Source organism: Cryptomeria japonica, chromosome 6 (genome assembly GCF_030272615.1).
Source record: "Cryptomeria japonica chromosome 6, Sugi_1.0, whole genome shotgun sequence".
NCBI classification, from domain to species: Eukaryota; Viridiplantae; Streptophyta; class Pinopsida; order Cupressales; family Cupressaceae; genus Cryptomeria; species Cryptomeria japonica.
The window spans coordinates 545792440-545801953 of NC_081410.1; positions in this window are offsets into that span (position 1 = coordinate 545792440).

Consider the following 9514-nt stretch of genomic DNA (forward strand, 5'->3'; position numbering starts at 1 on the left):
GAGGTGGCTTGTATTGTAAAATTTTGGCTTGCAATCTCCCCAATGGTACTTGGTCCACTTCCACCCATGGAATTGATCATCACAAAATGTGGTGAAAGTATAGCTTGGGAAGGGAAGATGTATGTTGAGTGTTTTCCCTACTTGTTGTGTTGTTTGCTTGTTTGTAACCCGTCTAGTGCTTGGTTCTCCAAGCTCGGGGGTGGCTTCTAGTAAGCCTAGGCTGGGAGGTGAGCTCTCCATGGTCGAAGTTGTATGTTATTGCAGGTTGCTTGGGATGGGAAAAGAAGGAATAAAGAGCTTTGTTGTTGTTTTTGTGTTGCAGAAAAGTTTTAAAGAAGAATGTGTATTCAATATTAGCTTGTAAATAAAAGAAAAGATGTGAGCTATGTTGGATTTATTTCAAAAAAAAAAGTGTATTTACGTTAATCATATTCCTATGGAAGGGAATTAGTTGTTGGATTTTCAAACCCCTTTGTATTCTTATTTACCTTGTACTTAAATTTCCAAAGAAATATATTTTTCCTACTTATGTTAGTGTTGCAAAAGAGAAAGCAGAAATGTGTTAGCTTGTATTTGAATCTTCATGTTTTGCAAAAAAAAAAGAGAAGTAGATGCATATTTGTGTATTCTGAAAAAAAAAAAAAATAAATAAAAATTGTTGTTACTACATATTCCTTTATGTTATTTATGCTGCTGCAAATCTAATTAAATCTGTCATTTTTACTTTCATTTAAAATAGAAAATAAACCCTATAGTAGTAGTTTATTTCATAGAAAAAAAAATAGCATATAGTTTCTAGTCTTATATTTGCCTACCAAAAAAAAAATATATATCTTTCCTCATTATTCAATCTGCAAATAATATTAGGAAAATGTGGTATGCATTTTAAAGGTACACAGAAATATTAAACTCAAATAAAAGCCTAAATGGGTTATAGATTAAAAAGTAGCAAAATATATATATATATATATATATATATATATATATATATATATATATTATTTCCCTAAATGTTATTCTGATATTCTGTCATAAAACTAATAAAGAAACAGGAATGTATTTTACTAAATCTATTTACACATATATTTATATAAATATACATTTATATATATATATATATATATAAAGCTGGTTCATACCTTATAGAAAATTATTGCATGTTAATCCTTTTAAAAAAAAAAAGATGGATTTATTAATATATATATATATATTTATTTTTATGTTTGTATGAGTTATTTCCTTTCATTTTGTAAACACCATTAAAAAAAAATATATTAATTAAAAAAAAGGGGAATTCTAATAACCCCAAGGTGCCGAAACCCTGCAAAAAAATGGGGGAAAAGGGCGAACGACCGTGCTCCCACTGTGGCTGTGCACAGTGGAGGGCTTGGCGCCGTCACTGTGGGAAACCACAGTGAGCGGCACCGGGTCCCCCACTGCGGGCAACCACAGTGGAGGCGGCTCCCAGCCCGCCATTGTGACTACCCACAGTGGACGGCGTGCTTCCGCACTGAGGGTAAGCACAGTGGCGCCCGGGGGAGGCCACCGCCCACCGCCGCTCACTCCTCATGCAAAGAGAACCCTCCGCCCCGCCGTCTCCTTTGGCCGCTCGGCCCTCTCTCTGCCCTCCTCTCTTCGGCTCGACCAAGGGTTGAGCTCGGGCCACCGTGTCTGCACCTGCACACACACACTCACAAAAAAGAAAAAAAACATACACACACACAACACACACACTCAAGAGAAATAAAGAAAAGTGTGAATGTTGTTTTCTCACACAAGCCCTAACCCTATTTTCGGGTTAGGGCAAACACATTTAGGTTTAAAAATAGGTATGTGTGTGGGAATGTTTAAAAAGGGGTAAATATATATAATAAAATAAAAGCCCCATCTTCCTCTGAATATATTCATAAGCATATGTATAAATTTATAGGTAATTTTATAAAAATATAAATATACATATATATATATATATATTTGTATATTTAAGTGGTTTAATTTCTTGAAATTATTTGGAATCAAATAGTTAATTGTAAAATAAGGATTATTCTTTTAAATTTAATGTTGGGTAGGATAAGCCCTTGCGAAAACATAATGATTCATGTAGTGCCTGTTGGTCCATTTATTAGAAATTATTAGACATTTCTTCATTAATGAATATTTCATTTAGTGGGTTAATTTAATCAAAGAGTTAGGGGAAATTAAATTTAGACCCTAGGTAGCTAAAGGACTATAAGAGATTATTGATCAACTAAATTAAAGATCATGTATTTCGTTTGAGATTAATTGCTAAGGGAAAATTAATTATTTAATAATGGAGATTAGTGATAACTTCTTGGATAAATATTAGCTCGTTTATAACTTGAAAAATTTTATCGCCCGATTAATTTAATTGTTTGATTCATTCAAAACATAGTTAAGGCCAAACTAGTTTGCATTAATTTAATTAAGATAGTCGTATTAAGTTAAGTATTTAAAAAAAAAAAATTATCCCGTTTGTGCCCAAGAGTTTGGGCATGACAGTGTTTTGTTTATATCATTTGTTTCCTATGATCTAGGCATCTCTTTTGAGCCTTTATTTGTAAATTTTTTATACTTGACTGATTTTATTTTATTTTTGTAAGTTTCATGTTTTCGTCTGAGTTTTATGATTAAATGCACTAAAAGGACATATGCACTATTTCATTAAGTATATGTGATGTTTTACCTGTCAAAAGCATTATTTTGTTTCTCATTTGTGCTACAGAATGGTTCAAAAGCATTGAAACCTTATGTACGCACTGAAACATTATGTATATGTGGTGTATCCATGGGTAAAAGCAATGCATGAATCTACAAATGCACTGTCAAACATTTTAAATGCACTACACCATTAGGTAAATGCGTGATTCTGGTCATTTTCTGTGTTTTGAGCATTTTTCTAGATTTTTGAGTATCAGTCTGGGTTTTTTTGATTTCTTTGTTGACCCTGTAGTCTGTCCATAGGCTATGTTGTTCTTTTGAGTACTCTTGGATGTCTCGAGTAATATTTTGATGCATTATTTGATCATTTTTATTGTTGCAAGAGGCGAATTACCTTTCTATGATGACAGTTCTTTTCTCTATGATATCATGTGATCTATCAGATCTATGTGGATTATGCTATTGGCTCAATGTGTATTTATGATGTTCTATCTTGGTTAGCCGGATTCTATCCTATGAGCTTTCTTGTTTGACTTCATGTTTTGTTGAGGCCTAGGTGCATGATTAGGGGGAGTGGGATTCCATGAACCTACCGAGGTCACAAAGAATGGACTAATATGATTCTTATGTAATAGAGTTAGGGTCTAGACCATTTAAATAGCTCATTGGAGGTTTTCTATTGTAATTGATAAGTGAAAACATAATAATTAATATTAGGTGGGTTGGGTAGAGTAACTCATCCAAGCAAGATAATAAATGTGCTTTGTAATATCCATCTCATGGATCAGAGACCAGAGTAAGGTGGTAGATCCAGTAACCAGGTAAACCATACTACCTTGATTTCCTCAAAGGTTGAGATAGTTTCTCATGTGTATCCTATGTGGTAGAATGTGATGACACTCTTTTCCTATATGTCGATCCTAGTTCCTTATGTCTTGATATTGAGTCACCTATTGAAGTTTCTAGGTTGTTTGGTATGTTTTCCTTGGGATGTGTTAGAGTAGTTTCCTCTTTGGTTGTTAGTGTAAAGTTCAGATGCCAATAGCTAACAAGATGAGAGGGTGGGTGAATCATACAAACTTAATCTTCAATATTTTCAATAGATTCAACCTCGATAACTTAAACTTTAGCAATATAATAAAAGACTGCTAAACATGCTAACTCATAAACACATAATCATTATAACACATATAACACCAGATTTAACGTGGAAACCCAAATAGGGAAAAACCACTATGGGATTTCAGACCCACTAAGAAATATACTCTTCTAGAGTATGCTCGGTTAAAAGCAAATCCTGTTAAAGATTACAAACACATTGCTAGATGTGACCCCGTTAAGGGATTTCCCTCAGATCTGTTAGGATCTTCACTTTGTTAGAAGTGACCTTGTTAAAGGATTTCAAAAACTCAACTAGAATGTCACCTTGCTAAAGGATTTACAAATAAGACTATTAGGTCCACTCAGTTAAGAGATTTCCTATTACTTACAGAATAAACAATAGTAATAATATATATCTGCAACTTCACATCTAAAATGCTAAAGCAGATTCTTATATGCTCAAAACAATCCTGTCATAGGACTTATCTTGTCCCTCTGCTAGGCTCCTTACTCTGTTATTAAAAACAGGTCTTCAAGCTTTTGTGCTCGGTAATTACTATGTAGCATCCCTGTGCTTACACTTGCCCACATACATTGTTCATCAACAATTCCTTATTTATAAACAATTCTAACCACTTAATCTCCTTGATCACATTTCCCATGATCAATCTTAGCCATCAGATCTTCAAACTTGACTAGGTTCAATGTATCCTTCGATCTGAAAATGTTTTACCTTGCCTAGGGACTTGCATTCCTTTCTTGGAACTTGCACAAGGTTATTGCAGTTCAATTTGAGCTATAGATCTTCCTCCTGATCTTCCATTGCCATAGATCCTTAACAAACTTCATGCATGGCATACCAATCATTTAATCAACCCCAGCTCATCATTTTCCTCCATTAAATAATGCTTGTATTCATCCAATATGATCTGTCATAACTCGGTTGCAACTCAGTAAATACTGAACTTCACTCGGTAGACATTCTGCCTTCATTAACTGATATCAATAACCTTAGGGTTTACCGACTAGGTTCTTTGTTCAGTGACATAGTATAGTATTAACCTTACAATCAACAACATTTGTAGGATATAAAAACAATCTAAACATCATGATCTCATCATTGTCTAACTCGGTAGTAGTTTCCCATTGAATAACTTATTTCTCCCCTTATTCATCACATTCTTTCTATGTCACTTACCGACCACTTAATACTCATCAAAACATACTTCTTAAGATATGGAAACATCATATTGAATCAGAAAATCAATTTCTTGACATCAATGACAAAACAATATTATAAAGACAGTAAACATCCTTCTTGAGTTATATCAACAATCTCCAACAACCTTCTCAATATCCTTATTCAAATGCTAACAATCTTTCTTTCTACTGAAATGCCAACAATCTCCCCCTTTGGTATTGATGGCAAAACCAACAATTCAATGGTAATACCAACAAGATATTCAAATTGATTCAGATTCAGATTGATGTTAGACATCTCCTTTTTGCAGTAATCTTCTCCCCCTGTCATTAGTCTTCTGTTATTTTCATCATTTAGGACTTTACCATTTAGTCTTCTCCCCCTTTGACAACAATGCCAAAAAGTAAAAGAACTAAATCATGAACTCTTTTGCTATGAAGTGCTTGCTTTTATTGTGTTACACATGTATCATTTCAGTCTGGGTCAGAGCAACTAGTCCACTATTTCCTACACACCTTTAGAAAACCTTCTAAAGTGCGTAAATCAGCATCAATCCACTCATAATATTCTATAGATTCATCGAATTGATGCTTTCACCGAACTCTGTCAGTGAGTAGAAGATAGGGGTAGGACCCCTAACTTGCTTCTGAGATACTCAAAAGTGTCCCTTGGCAATGGCTTTGTGAAGATATCTGCAATTTGTTCCTTTGAACTAATATATTCCAGCACAACTTTCTTTTCTTGAACTTCTTCTCTGAGATAATGACACTTTATAGATATATGCTTTGTCTTAGAGTGCATTACCAGATTGTTTGAAATGTTAATGGCACTAGTATTATCACAGAATATAGTTACTGGCTGGGTAACATTTCCATTTATACCTTCCAACAGTTATTTGATCCATGCTATATTTGTGCAATTCCATGCTACAGCAACATATTCAGCTTCAACTGTTGACTGTGAAATGCATCCTTGTTTCTTGCTAAGACAACTTACTAGTCTTTCTCCCAAGAAGAAAGATCTACCACTTGTGCTTTTCTGGTCATCAATGTTCCCTGCCCAATCAGCATCAGTATAAACTTTTAAATCAAAATCATTTCTCTTGTCATTTACTAAGCCATAATCTTCAGTGCCTCTCAGGTATCTAAAAATTCTCTTGATTGTTGTCATATGGGTTTCCTTGGCATCTGCAAAAAATCTTGCAACAATACCTACTGCATGTGCTATATCCGGTCTACTATGCACAACATATTCTAAATTTCCAATCATAGTTTGGTAAAGTGTCTCATCAATAGATGCAGATGCATCATTCTTTGATAGTTTACAGTTGGTAGTCATAGGAGTGCTTACAGGTTTAGAATCCTCCATTCCAAATTTCTTCAAGATTTCCTTTTTGTACTTAGATTGAGTAATGTAAATCTCATCTTTCATTTGCAGTATTTGTAAACCTATAAAATACTTTATCTCACTGATTAGTGACATCTCAAATTCTTTGCACATTTCATTACCAAAGTTTTTGCATAGAGAGTCATTTCCACAAAATATAATGTCATCAACAAATATGGTTGAGATAGGTATTCCATTGTCCTCATCATTCTTCATGTACATATTGTTGTTTTCACTTGTCCTTATAAAACCAATCTTGATTAAGTAAGAGTGTAGTCTCTCATACCATGCTCTAGGTGCTTGTTTCAAACCATATAAAGCTTTGTTTAATTTACATACCTGATCTTTACTCCTGTCTTCAAAAAATCCTTCAGGTTGTTCAATGTAAACTTCTTCTTCTAGTATACCATTAAAAAATATAGATTTAACATCTATTTGATATACCTTGAAATTTTTGAAAGCAGCATATGCCAATAATGTTCTTACTCCCTCAAGTATAGCCACAGGTGCAAAAGTCTCACCATAATCTATTCCTTCTTCTTGAGCATAACCTTTGCAAACTAGTCTTGCTTTGTTTCAAATGACCTCACCTTTTTCATTTAGCTTGTTTCTAAAAATCCACTTTGTACCGATTACATTTTTGTCCTTCGGTCTTGGGATGAGTGTCCCTATGTCATTCTTCTTGATTTGATCAATTTCTTCTATCATAGAATTTACCCAATCTTCACTGTTAAATGCCTCTTTTACTATTCTTGGTTCAAATTCAGATATTAGACATGTGTTCTGTCTCAGTTTGTTTCTTACCATCACTGGATCATCCTTATCTTCAATAATCTAACTTGATGCATGATGTCTTCTGACATATTTGGCTAATATAGGCTCGGTAGGCTCTGTATGATCTTCTTCATCACTCGGTAACTGGACATTATCTTCATTTTCTTCAGCAACTTTCTCGGTAGGACTTCTTAGTTGAACATAAACAAATTTTTCATAATTTTCTGGTTCTTTGGAATTTCCTTCATCATTTCTTTCTGCAAATTCATCAATTTTCACATTTGCACTTTCCACTATTTTATTAGATGATTTAATCAGACATTTAAATGCTTTACTTCTAGAAGAATAACCAAGAAATGTTCCTTCCTCACTTTTCTGATCAAACTTTCCATTTCTGTCATCTTTGTGAACATAACATCTACTTCCAAAGATTTTAAAATAACTTACATTAGGTTTCTTGTCATACCAAATTTCATATGGTGTCTTCATAGTTCCTTTCTTCAGTTGTACTTGGTTTAGGGTGTAAACAACAGTGTTGATTGCTTCTCTCAAAAATGTTTGAGGTACCCTCTTTTCTATCATTCAAGTTCTGGCATAATCTACAATTAATCTGTTTCTTCTCTCAGCTATCCCATTTTGTTGTGGTGTTCTTGGTGCAGACTCTTGCCTTTTTATACCATGATCACTGCAGAATAAGTTAAATTCATGAGAAGTGAACTCTCCTCCTCTATCAGATCTAAGACATTTCAGCTGTCTTCTTATTTCATTTTCAACTCTTGCCTTGTACCATTTAAACATTTGAAAAGCTTCTGATTTTTCTTTTAAAAACATAACTGACATCATCCTTGAGTAATCATCGGCAAAAAATATGAAATATTTATCACCATAATAACTTTGAACTTTCATGGGACCACAAAGATCAGTGTGTACTAGATCTAAAATTCCTTTAGAAGTGTAGGACTTACTTGAAAAGCTTGATCTTGTCATCTTACCCATCTGGCATCCTCGACACATAGCATTCTTAGGTTTTTCCAAACTCGGTAGACCTCTTACTCGGTGCTTCTTACTTATTTTGATCAGATTATCAAAATTTACATGACAAAACCTTTTATGCCATAACCAGGTATCATCTATCTTAGCATAAAGACACTTGTTCTGAGTTGAGTCAAGATGAATTGTATTACCTTTTGTTTGTGTCCCAATAGCAGCTAACTTTCCATGCTTGTCATGAACTTTGACAATTCCTTTCTGAAATTCTATTCGGTATCCTGTATTGTTTAGTTGTGCCACACTCAACAAATTGTATTTCAAACCTTCAACCCAATATACATCATCACATTTAGCATTGTCAAGAAGTGCTATAGATCCTTTACCTTTCATCGGACATGGTGTATCATTACCAAATCTTACATAACCTCCATCATAGTCTTCTAATTTAACAAACTTGTGTTTATCACCTATCATGTGATGTGAGCATTTACCGTCTATGATCCAAGAATCATTATTATTTATGTGAGATATTAGGGATTTTTCTTCATACCTTTCTTCATCTGATCCATCTTTAATAGCCACATAAACAACTTCCTCTGTATCAGTCTCATCAGATTGATCATCATTGGATTCTTCATCAGCTACTAGGCATGTCTTTTTGTCTCTCCTTCTAAAGTCTCGGTGTCCTCTGTATTGGTTGTCTTTCTGCCTATTATCTCGGTATTATATCTTTTCACTAGATTCTTTGTCAGGATAGTTAGAAGACATATGACCTATTTTATCACAATTGAAACATTTTAAAGGTAGCTTTCCTTTATACTTGCCTTTGCCTCTCAGTAACCTTCTGGCTAATAATGCTTCAAACTCTTCTTGCTTCTTGATTTCCTCATATAGTTTGTGTACTTCTTCCATGTTCTTACGAAATCTTTCACTTGCTCCATTGTGATTCCCTTCAAAGTACTTACTCATTCTATCATTGTAGTCATAAGATTCACCAAGATGAAAAGAACTAAATGCAGATTCAACTTTATTTACCAAAGACCAACTATTATCAAAATTACTTAACTCAAATGCAATTAGCTTACCAATAGTAGAATCCAAAGAAACTGGCATGTTAGGTACAAACCTCAATTCATTGATTGCAGAGACTTGAATAGCATAAGCTGGTAGAGTGTTCTAAGCAACTTACTTGTTACATCCTTTTCTTCAATAGTTCCCCATGCTCCTTTGATTTGATTGACAGTCTCCTTTAACCTTGTACTATATTAGGTTATGTTCTCACCTTTATTCATTCTTATGGATTCAAGTTGTCCTCTTAGACTATCTAATTTTGCTCTTTGGACATGTTCATTACCGCCATACACAGATATAAGCTTGGTCCAC